Raw genomic sequence first — 23,383 nt, 5'->3', positions numbered from 1 at the left:
TCTCCTCCCATTTAGGGATGTCCAAATTCTCTTTTTATTCTTATTATGGGCAAGACAGTTCCACTCTATGAAGCCATTCTTAGTCTTTCCCAACTAGCATTTATTTTCCTCATATATGAGTGTTCACAGTATTCAAGGCATCATTAGTGAAATGTATCATATTCTTCCTTGTGTTATCTCTTTGTATATGGCTCATTTCACACATTTCTTGGCCTATTGCCATCTACTTAGCAATTGTTCAGTAAATATTGGATGAATGAATGTTTGAATGAATAGGTGAGACTAAAGAAGCAAGTGTAAACTGAGATTAAAAACCAATCTAGGGACAGAAAGAGAGGCAAGATGGCATGAGTTCAAGTGCGCCCTCACCATCTCTCACAAAAAAACAGCTGACTGGGAGCAAGACAATGCCTGAGGGAACCCACAGAGCCAGGAGGCTTCAGGGCTTCAATGTGGAGAGAGCTGGACAAAGAGATAAATTGCTCGAGGTAAAACTGTGAGTTTCTAGCTCTTGAGGCTGGAAACTGTGGACAGTCAAGTCCTACCCTCTAGGCAAAAGGCTGCTGTGAGCATGGACTCCCGTTGGTCACCCAGCCGAGGAAGCATTCTCCGAGAGTGGGAGGGTTCTGGCGAAGGGTGGAGAGAAGATTCCTTTCTTTTGGTTTAGTTGCCTGTACCCCTCCTTTATTTTTAAGATTTATTTTTTATTGATTTCTCTCCCCTTCCCGCCCCACCCCCCCAGTTGTCTGCTCTCTGTGTCCATTTGCTGTGTGTTCTTCTGTGTCCGCTTGCATTCTTGGCAGTGGCACCGGGAATCTGTGTCTCTTTGTCATCTTGCTGCTTCAGCTCTCCGTGTGTGCAGCACCACTCCTGGACAGGTTGCACATTTTTCATACTGGGCGGCTCTCCTTATGGGGGCACTCCTTGAGCGTGGGGCTCCCTTACGCGGGGACACCCCTGCGTGGCACGGCACTCCTTGTGCACATCAGTTCACCAAACAGGTCATCACACCGGTCAGGAGGCCCTGGGTTTGAACCATGGACCTCCCATGTGGTAGGCAGACACCCTATCCATTGGGCCAAATCTGCTTCCCACCTGTACCCCCTTTTAAGCTTTGAGGAGCATACCAGCTGGCTCGAGGTGGCATCAGGAAGAGGGGTGAGGCAAATCTGCTGAGGCTACCTGGTTCACCTGACCACCCTGGAACAGGGAAAGTTGGCCTGGGAGAAGGTAGAGTCAGGCAATTGACTAGTCCAGTGCTGCAAACTATCAAAATTTCAACTTCCCCAAGGGAGACAGTCAGTAGGAAGCCCTGAATAAGCTTCCATGAGCCTATTTAGGGTCCCCTGGGAGGAGGGAGTGGTCTGGAAGAGGATTGAGAGTCATTTTTTTCTGCGGTGAGTTAAGATACCAGGGTCGCACTGGAATTTCAAAAGGGAACGCTCACACTGGCTATTGCATCCTGCTGCCCTGGGAGAGAAAGCTATAAGAATAGAAAGGGGGCAGGGACAGACTCCTAACCAGCAGGAATTTATCCAACTGCAAATGGTCAAACCTGCCCAAGGGAAAGTGACTAGACAGCTTTCTGAAGAGCTAACTGACCCAATGAGAAAGTTTAGCTCAGGGGAGGAGTTTCTACCTTGAATATACCAGGTCCCTAGTTTGATTCCTGGCTCCTCTTAGAATAGTGATTCCCCAGGATATCAAACATCCAGCTGATACTTTAGATAAGGGAAATATAGACATTATTCTCCTATTAGCTTCTCTTGGGTCTCTTATTTTTCCTAAAACCAAGGTTACTTTTGTTTTAAAGTTTAACTTAGTTTACTCACTAAAACCCACTTCAAAACCTGCAGAGGGCAGGCTGCAGGATAATTGATTGATGAATACCGGCAGCCTGAGAAGCTCCACAGGGGCTAATAGGGAAGGCTGTTTTTCCTTAGTTTTTGTTTGACTGCTTGCTTGTGGGTCTATTTGCTTTTTGTTTTCTTGTCTTTCTTTCCTCTTTCTCCCCTCCCCCGTCCCCACACTTCTTTTAAAAATTAGGTGCTGCTGGCTTGTTTCGTGTCTGCTGTTTCCTCTTCCTTGATTTCCCCTTTTCTGTGTATACTGATTTTGTCTACCAATGCTATCTCTTTTCCTCCTATGTCTTTCTATCTTCTGCTTTCCATTATTGTTCTTACATTCCACCTCTCTTTGCTTAGTCCTCAGTTGTTCCGGTTTTTATTTCTAACTCTTCTATTCAGTATTCTTTCTTTCATGAACTTATTTTCTTTTTGTCTTTTCTTTTCTTTTCCCTCTCTCCTCACCATTTTGGCCTTTTAATTCATTCTATATACTTTTCTATATTTGGTTTCCCATTCCATTGTAGGTACTCCACTTTTTTATACCTATTACTCCATGCAGGTTACATGAGTTAAATATTCATTTTCCTAGTACTTATACAGTACCTCTTCTAACTTTTACTATTATTACTAAAATTACCCTTTTTCTTTTCTTACCTCTTTTGTTTTCTCTGGCCCTAATCTTTTTCCTTCAAGGGAACATAGACAAGAACAAGGAAATAGAATAAGAAGAACAAAGTGTCAAAGAGAAAACTTAACACACACACAAAAACAGCATCTGAATAAAACCCAAGAATAGAGAGAGAAGCTTATCAGCTGAATAAACCCATAAGGATAAAAAGATGACCAGACAGCAACAAAAAATTCAACCATACTAAGAAATAGGAAGACATGGCCCAATCCATTGAACAAATTAAAAACTAAGAAGAGATGCAGAACATTAAAAAACTAATCAAAGCTGTCCAAACAAATATCATGGACCAACATAATGAAATGAAGGAAAATATTAAGGATATTAAGAAGACAGTAAGAGAACATACTGAAGAAATTGTAAGCATGCATAAAAGGTTAAAGGATATGATGGTGAAGAATCCACCAATCCAAGAAATCAAAAATACACTGGAAGCATATAACAGCAGATTTGAACAGGCAGAGAAAAGAATTAGTGATGTGAAAAACAGTACATCTGAAATCAAACAGATAGTAGAACAGATGGATAAAAAGTTAGAAAAAAATCCAGCATGGAATTAGGGATTTGAATGACACACAAAACACACAAACTTATGCATTATAGGCATCCCAGAGGGAGAAGAGAAAGGAAAAGGGACAAAAGGAGTGTTGGAGGAAATAATGGCTGAAAACTTCCCAACCCTATTGAGGAAGACAGATGTACATGTCCAAGAAGAGCAGTGCACCCCAAACAGTATAAATCCCCAAAGGCCTATTCCAAGACATATACTTGTCAACCCGTTCAATTTTCTCAAGACAAAGAGAAAATACTGATGGCAGCAAAAGAAAAGAGAACCATCACATGCAAGATAAGCTCAATAAGATTAAGTGTTGATTTCTCAGTTGAAACCATGGAGGCAAGAGGGCAGAAGTATGACACAGTTAAACACAGTTAAACTACTAAAAGAAAAAACTTCCAGCCAAGAATTCCCTATCATGCAAAGCTGGCATTCAAAAATGATGGAGAGTTCAAAATACTCACAGATAAACAGAAACTAAGAGAGTATGCTAATAAGAAAACTACACTTCAAGAAATAACAAGGGGAGTTCTGCAGGTTGAAAGGGAAAAACAGGAGAGAGAGAGTTGGAGGAGAGAGTTGGAGAAAGACAAAAAGAGAAATGAAAACAACACATAATATACATAAATTCAAAGAAAATATGGCTACTGTAAGTAATTCCTTGAGAGTAATAACATTGAATGTTAATGGATTGAAATTGCTGGTCAAGAGACAGATAGGCAGAAGGGATTAGGAAACATGACCCATCTATAGTCTGTCTACAAGAAATCCACCTTAGGTCCAGAGATTTAAGGAGGCTGAAAATGAATGGCTGGAAAACAATCTTATAAGCAAACAAAAAATTTTTAAAAAGGGTGGGAGTAGCTATATAATATTGGGTAAAAAGACTTTGAGTGCAAAACTATTATAAGAGACAAAAATGGACACTATATGTTAGTAAAAGTGGTCATCTTTCAAGAAGAAAGAAAAATCATAAACATTCATGCACCTAACCAGGGCACATCAAAATACATGAGGCAAACTCTGGAAAAAACTAAGTGGAGAAATAGATGCCTCTACAAATATAGATACCATTATCACCATTAGACAGAACATCTTGACAGAGAATCAATAAAGAAACAAAGACTTTGAATAATACTTTAAAGGATCTGGATCTAATAGACATATGCAGAACACTACCCCCAAATACAGTGGGATATACATTTTCTCAAGTGTGCAAGGATCATTCTCTAAGACAGACCACATGTTAGGCCATAGAGAAAGTCTCAATGAATTCAGAAAGGTTGAAATCATACAAAATAATTTCTCTGAACACAGTGAAATGAAGCTGGAAACCTGCAAGGGCCAGCGAATCAGATTAGGCACACAGATATGGAAGTTAAGCAACACACTCTTAGACAAACAGTGGGTCAAGGAGGAGATCTCAAAAGAAATCAGTAACTACCTTGAAACTAATGAAAATGACAACACAACATTCAAAATTTATGGGATGCAGCAAAAGCTGTACTGAGAGGCATAATTCATATACCAAAAAAGAAGAAAGAGCTAAAATTGAAGACCTAACTGCACACTTGGAGGAATTAGTAAAAAGAACAACAAACTGACCCCAAAGGAAGGAGAAAGAAACAAATAACAAAGATCAGAGCAGAACTAAATGAAATAGAAAATAAGAAAGCATTAGAAAAAAATTAACAAACAGAGAGCTGGTTCTTTGAGAAGATCGATAAAATTGACAAACCCTTAGCTAGACTAACAAAGAAAAAAGGAGAAGATGTAAATACACAAAATAAGAAATGAGGAAGGGAATATCATCATTGACCCCACAGAAATAAAGAGTATTATAAGAGGATATTTGAAAAATTGTATGCTAAAACAAAGGACAATTTAGGGGAAATGGACAAATTCCTAGAAACACACAAGCAGCCTACATTGACAAAAGAAGAAATTGATGAACTCAACAGACCAATCACAAGTAAAGAAATAGAATCAGTCATTAAAAACTTCCCAACTGAGAAAAGGCCAGAACCAGACCACTTCACAGGTGAATTCTACCAAACTTTTCAGAAAGAACTAACACAAAGCCTACTTAAACTCTTCCAAAAGAGAGAAGTAGAAGGAACAATTTAAAGTTGTAAATGACATATACACATAAAGCTATACAATACTGTTAAAGGACACCAAAGAGGATTTAAATAAATGGAAGAATATTCCCTGTACATGGATAGTAAGATTAAATATCATTAAGATGTCTATACTACCCAAACTAATCTACAGATTTAATGCAATCCCAATAAAAATCAACGCAGCTTTTTTTACTGAATTGGAAAAACTATAAAATTTATTTGGAAAAGCAAGAGGCCTTGAATAGCCAAAGACATATTGAAAAAGAAAAAGGAAATAGGAGGAATCACACTACCTGAGTTTAAAACATATTACAAAGCTACAGTCAAACCTGTATGGTATTGGCACAGGTATAGACATACTGAGCAATGGAACCAAACTGAGAGTTCTGATATAGATCCACACATATACAATCAACTGATATTTAACAAGGCCACCAAGCCCACTCAACTGGGAGAGAATGGCCTCTTTAACAAATGGTGCTTGGAGAACTGGATATCTATATCCAAAAGAGAGAGGAACACCATACCACACCTTAATTCAAGATGAGTCAAATATCTAAATATAAGAGCCAACACCATAAAGACCTTGGAAGATAATGTAGGCAAGTATCTACAGGATCTTGTATTAGGAAATGGTTTCATGAACATTACATCCAAAGCATGAGCAACGAAAGAAAAAACAGATAAAGTCTTCCAGAGAATGTGCGAGTGATCATTTTGTCATTGTGTGTAGTATTAGTGGGGGGAGACCCACCTGATGAGTGGGAAGGATTGGGACTCTCATACTGGGGAGACCTGATACAGTCTCAAACATAGGGGAGGGTGTCTCTTAAGAGCATAGGTAGTTCTTAATGTTCCTAATAAGGGAGAACAGACCAGTGTGTCAAGCCATTAGTGCAGCTGCAAGTAACTATGAATCTTGTCCTTCAAGGAGTGAAGCCTGGACGTTGCTGTGGGCACTAAGGAGAGGGGGAAGGAGGAATAAAATAGATGGAAGAGGGTGTATTTAGGGGGCAATGGAATCTTCTGCATGATGTTGCAATGATGGATACAGACCATTTTAATTTCATCAAAAATTTATAAAAGTGTGTGGTCTAAAATGTAAACCATAATGTAAACCATTGACCATGGTTAGTAAGTCAGTTTCAATATTTGTACAGCAGTTTACATGTATCATCCACATGTAAAAAGGTCATTAATAGGGAAAGGGGAAAAGGGGGAGGATGTTGTGTATATAGGAGTCTCCTATATTCTGTATGTGACTTTACTGTGACCTGAAATTTCTTTGAAGACATAATGAAGAAAAAGGTAAGACATTGAGGAAGAAATGGAAGAATATGCCACTGTACATACAGGACAATTGTTTTTAAAGTGATGAAAGGCAAAATATCAAAAAAATTTAATATTTTTCATTTTTTTAATGCTTCAATTTTTTTTACTTTGTTTTAGGTTTTATAAATTATTATGTATTTTATTTCTTATGTTTATATCGATCATTACTATCTCATGTTCCTATTAATTGAATTTGACTATATTCTTGTCTTCATTTTTGAAGAAGTTTTGAATCACAGAGCATTGTAAATAAGGCACGGGAGGATCATTTGTGTGGGGTGTCAGTGAAAGGCGATACCTGGGAGGAGGTTCACAAGTACATACATATAAGGTATATAAATATACTCAAATGTTCATGGGGCATTGCCACAGTGGGTAGAGATTCACATAACAACTGAAAGAATGCTGAATTCCCATCTTGACGAGCTCTGCCACATTCTGTAATAGGATAGCAACAGTCCCCCAAGTACAGGGGCAATGACCAGTGAAGAAGGATGGTCCCTTGATACTGATGACTATGGTTATGAGCCTTTGCTCTTGAAATTTCAACTTAGCCTAATGTTGTAGGATGCTTAAGAGTTACCTCCTGAAAGCCTCCATGTTGCTCAAATGTGGCCACTCTCTAAGCCAAACTCAGAATAAAATGCATTACCTTCTCCCCAGTGTGGGATGAGCCAGGGATGAGCCTCCTTGGCACCAAGCAATTACTATCAAACACTGGCTGGTGATGCAACCTTGAATGAGAGGGGAAAATGGTAAAGAAAATGAGTTTATTTGGCTAAGAGACTTCCAAATGAGTCAGAAACAGAGGTAACACTTATGCACATCTCAGCACAATCTCATAGACAGTCAAAGTAGATACTACTCCAAGTGGTAGGGCTCCTGAGGGCTCTGAAGACACCCAGGTCCTATCATCATGGTAGTTAGCTCTGGAATTTGGTGCCTTGCCAGTGGGCCCTCTTTGGAATTTGTGCTCCCAAGTGTGACAGAGTTAAACTCAGATGTGACTTCTCTACCCATGCCATTTCTGCCCCTTTTATTGAACCTATAGTTGGCACTGGAGTTGGTAGTTGTATGTCCAAAAGGCTTGAATCTCTGGGCTGTCTATGTGCCAGCTGTGCCCTGAACCTCAGCAGAGTTGCAACACCTATTTCCCAGTTCACTGGACTCACCCAGTACAGCTAACAGGGAGGTGAGGATGGACAATCATCATACCAAGGAACTGAGTGAGTCTACAACTGCAAGCAAGAGAGTCCCATCCATCAGCCATATGAGATCAAGGCCCCTGTCAATTAGAGGTGGAGTGGGCATCACCATCCCAGAATCCTCAGGATTGGGGAATAAAATATGAACTAGAGTGGACTAACTGTAATTCTACTATAGACTTATTGTGATTCTAGCAATGGAAGAAATTCTATCATTGGTGTGGAGACAATGGCCACTGGAGTTGCTAAAGGCAGGGAGAGGGAAAAAGAGGTGTTATATGGGGGCATTTTCAGGACTTGAAATTGTCCTGAATGACATTGCAAAGACAGATACAGGACATTATATATCCTGCATAACCAGCAGAATGGAGTGGAAGAGTGTGAACTGTGTTGTGAACTATAATCCAGGCTGTGTGGCAACGCTCCTAAATGTGTTCATTAATTGCAATGAATGTACCACACTATGAAGAAAGTTGTTAGTGCAGGGAAAGGTGGGCAGTGTGGGGAGTGAGGCATGTGGGAATGCCTTGTGTTTTTTTTGTGTAGCATTTTATGTAGTCTGAGTATTTTTTAAAATAAATAAAAAATATTAGAAACAAACCAATTTAAGCAGGGAGATCTGGCTCAAGGGGTTGAGCACTTGCTTCCTACATGGGAGGTCCCGGGTTTGATTCCCAGTGTCTACTAAAGACAAACAAGCAAAACAAAGAAAGAAACCAACTCAGGGGAGCGGATGGGGCTCAGTGTTTGAGCACCAGCTTCCCACATACTAGGTCCCAGGTTCATTCCCCTGCCCCAGTACCTGAAAAACAACAACAACAATCTATGCAAATTTCCTAAGCAATTTATTTGTAATATGTGGAATTCCAAATTGACTGAATCGGGCAAACAAAAGAACAGAAAAATGTAGGTCATAAATGTTCCATTTAGTTTAAGATCCATGTGCATAGCCAAAGTGTTCTCTTCCTTTTGAGCTGAATAGATATAGCAAGCAACTGCAACTACTAACAAGGATGGGGTTTGGAAAGGTTGTTTGAAGTCAAACTAATCTTTACTACACAAATGTATGTTTTAAATGCTTGTTTTTATATGCAGACCAAATGAATTGCCAGTCTTAGATTAGCAGTGTTCCAAAAGCATTCTTAACAGATCATTTTTTTAAAGATTTATTTTATTTATTCCCTCCACCCCCTCATTGTTTGTTCCTGTTGTCTGTTCTCTGTGTCCATTCACTAAGTACCCTCTATGTCTGCTTATCTTCTCTTTAGGAGGCACGAGGAACGAAACCTGGGACCTCTCATGTGGGAGAGAAGCGCTCAATAGCTTGAGCCACCTCCACTCCCTGCTTTGTTGTCTCTCTCATTGTGTTTCCTCTTTGTGTCTCCTTGTTGCATCATCATGTTGCATCAGCTAGCTGCACCAGCTTGCTGTCTTGCTCATCTTCTCCAGGAACCAAACCCAAGACCTCCCATGTGGTAGGTGGGAGCTCAATCGCTTGAGTCACATCTGCTTCCATTAACAGATCTTTTAAAAGTAGTTTCAAAAATTAGCCGCATTTCTTCCTTACAATAATTATCCATAAAAGACCTAAATATCTTAACACCCCAACTCCATGGCCCTTAAAATCTACATTAGAATAAGGTCTGGAAGTAGAAGGCAAAATGAAGCCAGTCTGGATTAGGATCAAGTCAATCAATTAGTTGGAACATTATGTTAATGGAGTCTGTGTTACATATTCAATTCCCACATTGACCAGTTAGGTGGACTCCATTCAAGGTCTGCAGCCTAAACCTTAGTCCCCAGTCAAATAAGAAGATGACGGTAGATCAGCACAGAGGTACCTCTATTCTTAGAAAAATAAAGCTAAATACTTCCCTTATGTAAAGAGAGTCAGAATAGCCATTAACTTGTAAAAGATGTAGCTCATTAAATTTGGGACAGGTTTGAAGACAGAGTGGAGAAATCTAAAGAGGGGGAAAGAATGGGCTTTTCACAGGTGAGCAGGGAGCAACATAGCTGTTGTCCCAAAAGGAAATTTGGAAGTTGAAGAATTACAGGTGGGTGGTTCAAAGCAGCTTAGGAGAAATAGAAAAACATTCTTAGTGAGATCTATGGAATGCTGTGTGGCATGAAAAGCTAGGGGAGAATTTTGTATATCCTGCTTTGGCCCCTTTCTCAATTTTATGTATCACTGTTTGCTTGTCATACTAGCTTATTGCATTTTTTTCAGGGGGTAATAGGAATGGGGAACATTATCAAAGGGTTTACTCTCAAGATAGTTATGCTGCTGCAAAACAATTGAAAGCAGAACACCATTACTAGTAAGATGCACTGAAGTACACATTTCTTTCTTTTCCTGTTTTATTTTTTTTTCTTTTAACTTACCAGGCATTTTCTCTCAAAGGCGAAAGATGTGGGTTGCAGTTAAAAATAAACAATTAGAGGTTGGGGGCTAGGCAAGCAGTTAGATATATCGCTCGAATTTGAACTTCTCCCAAGCATGTGAGCAGGCTTGTCTATAAAGCTGCTTCAAGTGAACAATTGATTGAAGCAAAAGAATCCACTGTGAAATACTCATGTCTCCTTGGTGTGCAGCACATTTCAAATAACTAATATTTCCAAATTACTTTATCCTGGGTATGTATCCATTTCCTGTCTCTCTGTACTCTATGTGTTTATAATGACATATTGATTTCAAGGCCAGCTTGAAATGGGATAGAAGCTGCCCCTCTGCTGGAGAGGGGAGCATTTCTCCTGAGTCAGCTCGCCCTGGGTGCATTCTCAATGCATGACCTGTCCACTTGATTATTGGTCCCTGGACCACGTGGAGAAAGGAGATTGAGGAACAGAGGGTGGGGGAAGGACAAAAAGGAGATGGGACCTTTCTCATTTCAGAGGTGAATTGAGTTCCAGGCCTGGGTTAGTGGTTGTCTATCAAATTCTGTCCAAACCCTTTCCAAAGTCAAACACTTTAAATCTAACAATCTTGACAATTCAGGATATATATTGTAAACCACAGAGCTCAGTTCAGCACTCTTTCTCTGCATCAATAGCTACTTTCAGGATTATTATCCATGATTCACATGGATAATGATTCATCCAGTGACTCATGAATAAGATTCTGAGCAAGCAAATGGAAGACCTCATGGAGTTTCCACTCTAATTTCATAAAACCTCCTCAATTCTGAATAATTGGTAGGGGTGAAGATATGCAATAAAATATAGCAGTAAAAAATATCGACATATAGAGGCCAAGATAAAATATATACAAAAAGTTAACCAGTGGGGAGTAGATGTGACTCAAGCAGTTTAGTGCCCACCTCCCACATGGGAGGTCCCAGGTTCAGTTCCCAAAACTGTCTGAAAAAAACAAAAACAAACAACAAGCAAAATAAACGACAAAACCAACTCAGGGAAGCCGACGTGGCTCAGTGGTTGAGTGCCAGCTTCCCACATACGAGGTCCTGGCTTCAATCTCTGGCTCCAGTACCTGAAAAAAAAAAAAAAAGCCAGTTTTATTCATTTTACCTGTATACAGTAACTTTGATAACAGAAATGTTTTAAGGTAGAGGGGTTCCACATAAGCTCCAAAGAACAGACAAGGTGAAAATATTCAAGAAACTTTCATTTTCATACAAATAAAATGGCGTGTTTTTAAAAACACTTTTTGATCTGAAGTAAGGTATGGGGGTAATAGTCATGTTTTTACTAAGTGCTGGGGATTGTGTTAGATGACTTGCATATGCTATCTTCTTTAATTTTAAAGTGTACTTAATTTTCCCTTTTTACAAATGAGAAAGCTGAGGTATGTAGGTGTTAAGTAACATGCCCAAGTGATAGAACTCAAATTAGATCTTGGGACTTTTCAAAGTCAGTACCTGTGATAATCTCATGGGTCACTTTCACCAGGTAATGGTATCCAGTTGTTTGGTCAAGCAAGTGCTGTCCTGATTGTTACTGTGAGGGTCGTTCATAGATGGATTTAAATCATGTGTCCGTTGGTTATATCTATGGCTAATTGCATCAACAAAAGCGGTTGCCCTCAGCAATGAGAGGCATCTCTGCTTCCGATCAGTTGGAGGCCTTATTAATAATAACTGAGGATTTCAATGGTCAAAAAGAAGAATTTCTATCTCTATAGCAGCCAGCTCAGTTCTTTTTGGGGGATTAATGTCATCAGAGTTTCCAACTTGCAGCCTGTCCTATGGAACTCAGGCTTGCAATCCCCAAGGTCGTGTGAGCCAATCCCTATAATAAAGCTCTTAATCTCTCTCTCTCTTTCTCTCCTCTCAGTTCTGCTTCTCTGGAGAACCCTGAATATGGTATAAATTAAATGTGCCAAAGAACACTTGTTTTTCTGGAATTAAGATACATAACAGGGGGGAAGTGGACTTGGCCCAGTGGTTAGGGCATCCGTCTTCCACATGGGAGTTCTGCAGTTCAAACCCCAGGCCCCCTTGACCCGTGTAGAGCTGGCCCACGCGCAGTGCTGATGCGCGCAAGGAGTGCCGTGCCACGCAGGGGTTTCCCCCCGCATAGGGGAGCCCCACGTAGGAGTGCGCCCCGTAAGGAGAGCCACTCAGCGTGAAAGAAAGTGCAGCCTGCCCAGGAATGGTGCTGCACACACGGAGAGCTGACACAACAAGATGATGCAACAACAAGAAGCACAGATTCCTGTGCTGCTGACAACGGAAGCGGACAACACACAGCAAATGGACACAGAGAACAGACAACTGGGGTGGGGAGGGAGGGGAGGAAAATAAATAAAAATAAAATCTTTAAAAAAATTTTTTTAAAATAAAGATAAGTAACAGGAGATGTGACAAAAAATAAGACTGACTTTATCAAACAAGTGATACTGCATAGATCATTTTACAGATAATTATAAATAATACATACATGTCACAGAAATAAACTTGGGAATTTCTAAACCTATTTCAATGGCACCATGTCTTAAAAATCTTAAAAACATTTTTAAAATTTTCTTTGGAATATTCTTTAGAGCCAGTATGTGCTATGCATCTAATAATATTCATGACATATTTATTGAGCACTTTCTAAGTGATAGAGACCAAGTCAGAAGTGGGAATAAAAATTTGAAAACAAATACAATGATGCAATCCGTCTCCCAGGAATTTGAAATCCAGGCGGAAGAACAGGATATTTATTTATACATCTATCTCGCATGCAAGGTAGCATAGCATTGTATGTGCTTTGCAAGGGGCAGTTTTCTACATGTTGTGTGTGAGAAATGGATTGCTACACTGTAATTAAATTTAGCCTACTGAAGTTTTTTGGTCTTATTTAAAATTTTTCCTTGAAAACTTATTCCAAACATGTATGGAATGAACCCCTTATATAAAGTCTGAAGGAACAGACATCAATACATAAAAGGGCATTAAATATACGTCCCAGAGACTTAAATCTTTGGCTTGTTCATATGCCAGTTGAGCCTTGAATCTCAGCAGAGTTGCAATACCTACTCCCCAGTTCATTGGATTCATCCAGGACAACTAACAAAATGATGATGATGGACAACACCCATCACAAAAACACAGAGAATATCTACAACTGCGGCAAGACAGTTCCATCCATCTGGGACCTAAGGCCCTTCTCAATCAGTAACGGAGTGGGTAGAAATAAGATTGAGGAATGTACAAATATAAGGGAAGAATGCAACCATGGACTAGAGTAGACTTATGATTATTCTAGCAATGGAAGATGTTGTAACTTTGATATAAAGGCAGTGGCCACCAGAGATTCTGAGGGCAGGGAGAGGAAGGAATAGGTATAATACAGGGCATTTGGGGGACATTGGAATTGTTCTGAATGGCATTGCAATGACAGATATAGACCATTATACATTTTGTCAAAGCCTATAAAAATGTGCAGTGCAAAGTATAAACTATAATGTAAACTATAGACCATGGTTAGTAGCAATTCTTCAATATGTGTTCATCTATTGTAACAAATGTACCACACTAATGAAAGATGTTGTCAATGGGGAAAGTATGGAAAGAAGAGGTTGTGGGGTATATGGGAATCCTCTCATATCTATATTTTTTTGTTTTATTCATATTTTATCTTATTTATTTTATTTTTTATCAAATAATTATTATTGATACATATTAATAAACATACAATTCATCCAAAGTGTACAATCAATGGTATTTTCACATAGTTGTGCATTCATCACTTCAGTCATTATTAGAGCATCTTCATTATTTCAGTAATACTAATAATAAATAAAAAACAGACAAACAAACAAGAAAATTCCTCACCTCTCAATCTCTCTATGCTTCCCCCACTGTACATAGCTGCTATTTCTGGCTATTTTATCCAAAGCGTATAATCAATGGCTTTTAGTATAATCACAATGTGTACATTCAACATGTCAAAAATTTTAGAACAATTTCATTACTCCAAAAAGAAAGACTTCACAATCCTTAGCATTCCTTCCTCAGTCCTAAATAACCACTAATCTCCTTTCATCTTTAAAACTGATTTATATTTCCATTTTATAGAAATGGAATCATACAGTATGTAGTACTCTGTGTCTGTTCTCCAATTTATGTTTTTTTTTTGGTTTTTTTTTTGTCTGATATTAACATTTTGTACTATTAAATTACATTTATTCAGCTTCAAAGAAAACAATCTTATATATGCAATTCTACCCATATTCATATTTCACATAATATATTTAGTTCATAATAGGGCAATCATACAATATTTGTCCTTTTATGTCTGGCTTGCTTCACTCAACATAATGTCCTCTAGGTTCATCCGAGTTGTCATACGTTTTGCAACCTCATTTCTTCTTACTGCTGCATAATATTCCATTGTGTGTATACTCCACAATTTGTTTATCCATTCATCAGTTGGTGGAAACCTGGATTGTTTCCAACTTTTGGCTATTGTGAATATTGTGATATGAATATCAGTGTGCAAATATCTATCCATGTCATTGCTCTCTTCTTCTGGTTATACACCTAGCAATGGTACTGCCAGGATCCTGTGGCAAATCTATATTCAACTTCCTTAGGAAATGCCAAAGAGTACTCCATAGTGACTGTACCATTCTACATTCCCAACAGTGAATAAGCATTCCTATCTTCACATACTCTCTAACATTTATAGTTTTCTGACTTTCTAATAGAGGGCAGTCTAATAAGTGTGAAATGCTATCTCATTGTAGTTTTGATTTGTATGTCCCTAATCGCTAGAGATACTGAATATTTTTTTATGTCTTTCTTCACCATTTGTGTTTCTTCTTTGGACAGTTGTTTCTTCAAGATTTTTGCCCATTTTTTGATCAGATACTTTGTCTTTTTTTGTTGAGTTGTATGATCTCCTTATATATCATGGATATTGAACATTTATCAGATATGTAATTGCCAAATATTTTCTCCCATTGAGCTGCCATTTCACCCTTTTGACAAAGTGCTTTAAGGTGCAAAAGTGTTGAACTTTCAGGAGATCCCATTTATCTATTTTTTCTTTTGTTGCTCATGCGTTGGGCATAAGGATTAAGAAACTACCACCTACCACAAGATCTTGAAGATATTGTCCTACATTTTTTCTAGTTTTATGGCTGTTGTTTTCATATTTAAATCCTGGATCTATTTTGAGTTTATTTTTGTATAAGGTGTGAGGTAGGGTCTTCTTTCTTTCTTTTGGATATGGATATCCAGGTCTCCCAGCACCATTTGTTGAATAGACTGTTCTGGCCCAGCTGGGTGGACTTACCAGCCTTGTCAAAAATCACTTGACTGTACATGTGAGGGTCAGTTTCTGAGTCCTTGACTTGGTTCCATTGGTCAACCTGTCTGTCCTGATGCCAGTACCATGCTATTTTTTTTCACCATTGTAGCTAAGTAATATATTTTAAAGTCAGGAAGTGAGAGTCCTCCAACTTCGTTCTTTTTTAAAGACATTTTTTACTATTCAGGGCCCCTTACCCTTCCAAAGAAATTTAATTATTGGCATATTGATTTCTGCACAAAAGGCTATTGGAATTTTTATTGGGATTGCACTGAATCTATAAATCAGTTGGGTAGAATTGACATTTTAACAGAATTTAATCTTCCACTCCATGAGCATGGAGTGTCCTTCCATTTATTTAAGTTGTCTTCAGTTTCTTTTAGCAATATTCTGTAGTTTTCTGAATGCATGTCTTTTATGTCCTTAGTTAAGTTTATTCCTAAATATTTGATTGTTTTAGTCACTATTATAAATGAATTTTTTTTGCTGATTTCCTCCTCAGACTGTACATCAGTAGTGCATAGAAATGCTATTGATTTTTGTGTATTAATATCATATCCCACCACTTTGTGGAACCAGCCTATTAGTTCTAGTAACTTTGTTGTGGAATTTTCAGGATTTTTTAGATATAGGATCATGTCATCAGCAAATAGTGAAAGTTTTACTTCTTCTTTTCCTATGTGGATGTCTTTTATTTTTTGTCTAGTCTAATTGCTCTAGCTAGAACTTCTAGCACAATATTGAATAATGGTGACAGTGGATATCCTTGTCTTGTTCCTGATCTCAGTGGGAAAGCTTTCAGTTTTTCACCATTGAGTACAATGCTAGCTGTAGGTTTTTCATATATGCACTTTACCATATTAAGACAGCTTCCTTCTTTTTCTATCTTTTGGAATTTTTTTAATCAAGTAAGAGTGCTTATCTTGTGAAACGCCTTTTCTGTGTCAATTGAGAGGAACATGTGATTTTTCTTTTCAATTTATCAAAGTGGTTTATTACACTAATTGATTTGCTTTTATAGAACCAACCTTGCACACCTGGGATAAAACTGACTAGATCATGGGTATAATTCTCTTACTGTGCTTTTGAATTCTGTTTGAAATTATTTTTTGAGGATTTTTGCATCTGTAGTCATTAGAGATATTGGTCTATAATTTTCCTTTTTTGTAGAACCTTTATATGGTCCTGGTATTAGAGTGATGTTGGCTTCATAGAATGCATTTGGTAGCATTCTTTCTTGTTCAATTTTTTGGAAGAGCTTGAGTGAGATCAGTGTTCGTTCATCTCTCAATGATTGGTGGAATTCACCTGTGAATCCATCTGGTCCCAGGCTTTTCATCTTTGGGAGGTTTTTGACTGTTTCAATCTCTTCACTTGTGATTGGTTTGTTGTGGTCTTCTATTTCTTCTGAAGTCAGCATAGGTTGTTCATTTGTTTCCAGGAATTTGTCTCTCTCATCTACATTTTCTAATTTTTTGGCATACAGTTGCTCATAGTATCCTCTTATGATCTCTCTTATTTCTATGAGGTCAGTGGTAATGTCTCCCTTTCATTTCTGATTTTATTTATTTGTGTCTTCTCTCTTTTCTACTTTGTCAGTCTAGCTAAGGTTTTGTTGATTTTGTTGATCTTCTCAAAGAACCCACTTTTGGTTTTGTTGATTTTCTCTATTGTTTTTTTTGTTCTCAATTTCATTTATTTCTGCTCTGATCTTTACCATTTCTTTCCTTCAGCTTGATTTGGGATTTGCTGTTCTTTTTCCAGTTCTTCCAGATGTGCAGTTAGATCATCAATTTTAGCTCTTACTTCTTCTTTAATGTAAACGTTGAGGCCTCTAAATTTCCCTCTCAGCAGTGCCTTTGCAGTATCCCATAGGTTTTGATATGCTGTGTTCCCATTTTCATTTGTGTCAAGATATTTGCTAAATTCTCTTGCAATTTCTTCTCTGATCCACTGATTGTTTAAGAGTGTGTTATTTAATCACCATATGTTTATGAATTTTCCATTTTTCTGTCCACTACTGATTTCTAGCTTCATTCTGTTATGGACAGAGAAAGTATTTTATACAATTTCAACCTTTTAAAATTTATTGTGACTTGTCTTGTAGCCCAACATATGGTCTATCTTGGAGAAGGATCTAAGAGCACTTGCAAAGAATGTATATCCTGCTGTTCTGGGGTGCAATGCTCTATAGATTAGGTCTAGTTCATTTATTATATTATTCAAGCTTTCTGTTTTTTTACTTATCCTCTGTCCAGATGTTCTATCCAATACTGAGAATGGTGTATTGAAGTCTCCAACTATTACTGTAGAGACATCTATTACTCCCTTCAGCTTTGCCAGAGTGCACCTCGTGTATGTTGGGGCACTGAGGTTTGGTGTGTAAATATTTAGAATAGTTATTTCTTATTGTTGAACTGCCCCTTTTATTAATATATAATTACCTTCTTCATCCTTTATAACAGTTTTGCAATAAAAATCTATTTTTTTCTGATATTAATATCACCACTCAAGGTTTTTTGTTTGTTTGTTTTTGGTTACAATTTGCATGGAATATCTCTTTCCAACCCTTCACTTTTAACCTGGTTGTGTCCATACATCTGAGGTGAGTCTAGTAGACACCAAATACATGGCTCATATTTTTTCAATCCATTCTATCAGTGTGTGTCTTTTGATTGGGGGTTTTAGACATTAACATTCAATGTTATAACTCTAAGGGCATTACTTATTTCATTCATTTTGACTTTTGCTTTCTCTTGTCATATTACATTATAGTCTATCTTTTTACCCTTTCTAATATTCTTCATTTCTACATTCTTCTCCAAATTTCTTGCCTTTGTCTTTTCCTTTCAGGCTGCAGCATTCCCTTTAGTAACTCTTGTAATTCTGGTCTTTTGGTGATATATTCTATCAATTTTTGTTTGTCTGTGAGGACTTTGAACTTCTCTTCATTTTTGAAGGACAGCTTTGCCAGATACAGAAGTGTTGGCTGGTAGTTTTCTCTTTCAATACAGTAAATACATCATACCACTTTCTTCTCTCCTCCATGGTTTCTGTTGAGAGGTCAGCACTTAATCTTATTGTGTTTCCCTTGTATGTGATGCTTTTCTTTTCTCTAGCTGCTTTCAAAATCTTGTCTTTATCTCTGATATTTGTCATTCTGAATAGTAGGTGTCTTAGGGGAAGGTTTGTTTGTGTTTATTCTGTTAGGGGTGTGTTGACGTTCTTGGATATTAATATTTACATTTTCATAAGGGTAGAGAAGTTCTCACTTACTATTTCCTCAAATATTCTTTCTGCCCTTTTTCCATTCTCTTCTTCTTCTGGGCCACCCACAATGCATATGTTTTTGTGTTTCACATTGTCATTCAATTCTCTGTGACCTTGTTCCATTTTGTCCATTCTCTTCTCTTTCTGTTCTCCTGTCTTTTCCAGTTCAGATGTTCTGTCTTCAAAATCATTTATTCTGTCTTCAAGTAGTTCAGGTCTGCTCATATGTGCCTCTAATGGATTTTTTAATATAATTTTAAAAATTTTATTGAAATAGATCACTCATACATAAGCATACATAAACAATAAGTGTATAATATCTAATGGATTTTTAATCTCATCTGTTGTGTCTTTCATTCTCATAAGGTCTGTTACTTTTCTTTGCAGACTTTCCAATTGTTCTTTATGCTCACCCAGTGTCTTCTTAATATTGTTTATATCTTTAGTCATATTTTCTTTCAATTCTTTAAAATTTAGGAGAGTTGTGTGATTTTCAATGATTAATTGTCCTAACTCCTGGATCTCTTCAGGATATTTCATTGTTCTTTTAGCTGGGCCATCTCTTCCTGTTTCCTTGTATGGCTTGTAATTTTTTACTAATGTCTAGACATCTGATATGTTGGTGAATTTACTTTAATGGCCAATCTCTCTCTCTTATCTATTGTTATTATTTTTTCACAGCCCTTTGATATTTGTTTCAACTTATCCTAAGTACTTAAAATTGCCCAACTTAACTTAACCAAAATCATGCCAGGGACTCACTCACTAAAGGGGTACAGATTTTCTTCCAGGGATGGGGTGAAGGCAGCTCGAAAAGCAGTTTCTGTCCATGTAATTTCCAGACCAGTCAGCAGATGGCGCTTGTTGGTGCACATTTCCATGGAGGTATATCTCCCTCGCTTTTACTTTGTTTTTGTCTGGCCAGATCCGAGATTCAAAGCAGGCTCTGTTGGCCAAATTCACTGAAGAAAAGCCCCCCAACTTCCTTTCCCTTTTCCCTTGTAACAGCTGGCAGGGAGGAAGACTATCTTGAGTGTGGGGGAGGGGAGCCCTTCCCAGCAGCTGGGAGGTTTAGTAACTCACAGTTTGTTGTTTCGGCTTCTTCATCTCTCTATTCCTCACCCTCCTGGGAGTTGGAAGCAGTGTTCTGGTCTGCTGATCCCCAAAGCAGGTCCCAAGACTGACTTTGGTACTTTCTCCATTGTTTTTGTGAGAGCTGAGCCTTATCTGGCTAATCCAATGCCATGTTCCCACAATTCCTCCTCTGCAGTGCCCTATGTTTTTGATTTATCATTTATGGAATATAAAGCTTTGTTAAAAATAAAATTTAAAAAAACATTTGAAAGGGTGGATTCAGAAGAAAGCTTACCTTTTCTGATATCTTTTTTTCCTACAATGAATAGATATAAAAATAATTTCTAAATTAAATTATCATTACTTTATAATGAGGGTATTTTAACTGCCTTTGAATTACCCACAGTGCCTTGGTTTGGTAAATATTCCCTCTTCCTTCAATTAATCCAGGAGTTCTTAACAAGGGGGTCCAGGAGCTTGAATTGAAATTCACCTGACTGGCTAAGGGGCTTATGGAACAAAAAAGGTTAAGAACCCCTGAATTAACCCAAATCAACAAATGCATCTATGCTTATGGACAAAGAAAACAGGATACTTGGCAATTATACAGTATGCTAGTTGATGCAGAAATCCATTGCAAATAATTCAGTAAGTCCAGAACCGAAGTGGATTTTTTGGCCTGAATTGTTCAATTGTGCTAACATAAGTTATGTCTAACCACATGATTTTCTCTTTGTTTACTGCTGGAGATCAGTGGCAAAATGAAGAGTTCCTAGGTTTCATGTAGATAAAAAAGTAGAACACAAAAAAGCAATTCTGCTTCCAGATTTTTCCCTGTTAGGTCTTAAATTTTCTGATAAGCTGCCATTTAAGTTTCTATCTGTGCTTCCTTCCAGTTAACTTGCAAGCAGGTGTTGTGGGAGACTTGCTCTTTCTAAATCTAACCTTTCAATGAGTAAATAAATATTCTAGAGGCTAGGTAATCAGCAAAACCAAAAACATGTTTTCCCACTAGTCACCAGGAAAAAAATATCACTAGCATGTTATCCTGTTATCAGAGGAAAAGGGCTCAGGCATGGCTCTCCATGCTGTGCAGTCACCCCGCACCCTATGCCTGAGGCCAGGAGAAAAACCGTGACCTTTTATTGCTGATTTCCAGGGTGCATTGTTGTGAAGATTTGCAGATAGAGCTGGAGAAAGTCAAGTTCATTGCTTGGCCTGGAGTTGAAGAAAAGGTAACCTGTGGTGGAGCGTGATGAATGGTCAGAAAAAGAATGTAGTAAATGCTTCCCCTTCTCTGGCCATTAACTCAGACTAGAATTAAACCAAAGCCGCATTAAATCCTGACTCGGCCTCTTTCCCAGCCTTCCATAAGCCTCTCTCCTTCATCTTTAAGCTTCAAGGAACATGCTCACTCCCTCTCCCGTCTCGTCTTTACCCAAATTCTTCACTTTCACAGCCTCTTTATAGTTTTAGAATCCACAGCTGTGGTTGCTAAGCAGGCAGCCTCCACTTCCACCTTTGCTCTCAGGATCATCTGTTGGCAGAGGAAGGGGATGCCACTCATGGGCTCTAACGGTAAGGAGGAAAATTCCCACACCTGAGACAATGGGCCTTGTATGCTTTCCTCTGCTCCAAACTAAGACACATCCTTCAACCCCATTAGTTTGTAGCAACCTTATTTTTTTAAAATATCAATAGAATTATTTTCATAAAAATTTAATCATGATGCCAAATTGGTTAATGAATTGAATTTGCTGTCTCACACACATACATACAAACACACCAGAAATAAGCAAAATCATTGTTTTTTTAAACCTTGTTAATGACCCTGAACATGTCTCAAGTAGCATCTGCTATTCTGGGGACTCGGGAAAAAAGTAGAGACTTTCTTGAGGGTTAAGTCCTCGAATTTTTGACTTGTTAGGTTGTGAATTGAAATGTAGGATGTTCTTATGATTTCCTGGCATCTTCAAAATAATATAATCAAAGATTATATGAACAACCACCCATGCGATGCATGGATTTCCCTTTACAATATTTCTGGCTTCTGGCTGAAGCATCCAAAGGATTTGATGCCAAACATTGCATCTTGGACATCTCCAAACATTAGATCTCATTACTTCTACTTACATGAAATCTGTCTCCTGTCACTTCCATTCTTTGGTCCTGTATCACTCCTTGTGGCCGCATGGGTTAAGCCCTCCATAGAAGGCACCTTAACTCATATCTCTTCTCCATGGCCATTCCTTATCCTGGTTGCTTCAAGTCTATTCACCATCCTAGTGGCTCTTCTCTGAATACACCTGCATGAAACTTATAAGCAGTCCTTTTAATCTAGTGTCTGTTAGATGGTGGGGTCAGACAGCTGGGATGTGGAGTCCAGCGATTGCAGGCAAGGATTTACTGGGAAGTTCTCCCAGTGGAGGAGGTCTAAAGAATAAACCTCAGAGCCCCTGCTAGTATGGCAGGGGTCTGCAGAGAAACTTCAGCCTGCCTCTGGCAGAGGCAGTCATGAATTTATCCAGTACATCAATAGGCGGGAACACGCTTAGTTAGTGGGAGTGGGTTTGGGCCTAGGTAAGACCCGAGGGATGGCTAGGGGCAGTGGGCTAAGGGTAGTGAATTCTAGGGGTGCAGAAGGGGTTGGGTGGGGTGGGGTGGCTTCTTTGTCTATTCTTGTGAGGAAATGAACTATATCTGGACACATAGGCTCAGGATGGGGGGCTGTTCTATATCATGGGACATGGCTCCTTCTGAGTAAACGGCTGGTGGCCCTTCCACAATGGGGCAGGTTAATAATAAACTTGCAGCTTCTGCAAGTTGTGGCTGTTTGGGGGGTGCTAGGGATGGGGCCTAGTCCTGTCAATGTCCAGAAAGCAAGAATAAAAGGCTTTACTGAAAAATGCACCTTTTTAGGACAGTGATGGGGCAACTGCTGAAAGGATATGCAGGATAGATTGTGTAACTGATGAAGAATAGGGTAGAATTCATCCCCTTTGCAAGGTCATAAAGGGCACAATGCTCTTGGAAACTCTTGGATGTGAACTTGACTAGAGAAGCAATAATAGGTTCAGGGTAGAGAAGAGACACAGAGGTGTGTGTTTATCGTGAAAGTTAGAATCAGGCAGACCTGGATTAAGAGCATTAGCTCTGCCATTTACTAACTTTGTGATCTGTGATAAGTTACTTAATATGTCTAGGTCTTTGTTTCCTTGTCTGTAAAATGGGAGAAAGTAGCCTGTGCTCCATGACTATGAAATATTTCCTGTTTTTTCCTTTGGCTTGAGAGATGTGAAGCTGAGTTTGAAATGACTGAAGAAAGGATAGGACATTATGAGATTCCTCCATTCCATAGGAAGGAGCATAAAAGGAAATTGGATTTGCTTCCATTAAATCATTAATTCAATGAGTCAGTTGCTTATTGAGTGTTGTTGTTTTGTTTTGTTTTTTTTTTAATGTGGCAGACACTATTCCAGGAACTGGGAAAGCTCAATGCAAAATATAATACTGAAATTCTATTTATT

The 23,383-nt window shown here is 38.4% G+C and overlaps 1 pseudogene; it reads left to right on the top strand.

The window, feature by feature from the left end:
• The first annotated feature begins 4,984 nt into the window (after window positions 1-4,984).
• The window catches only part of LOC101432490 (transcription factor E2F5-like), a 28,912-nt pseudogene continuing 10,513 nt past the window's right edge, over window positions 4,985-23,383 (top strand).

The sequence above is a fragment of the Dasypus novemcinctus genome, chromosome 29 (genome assembly GCF_030445035.2).
Source record: "Dasypus novemcinctus isolate mDasNov1 chromosome 29, mDasNov1.1.hap2, whole genome shotgun sequence".
NCBI classification, from domain to species: Eukaryota; Metazoa; Chordata; class Mammalia; order Cingulata; family Dasypodidae; genus Dasypus; species Dasypus novemcinctus.
The sequence above is the reverse complement of the archived record's forward strand: the minus strand, read 5'-3'. Positions and strand labels throughout refer to the sequence as shown.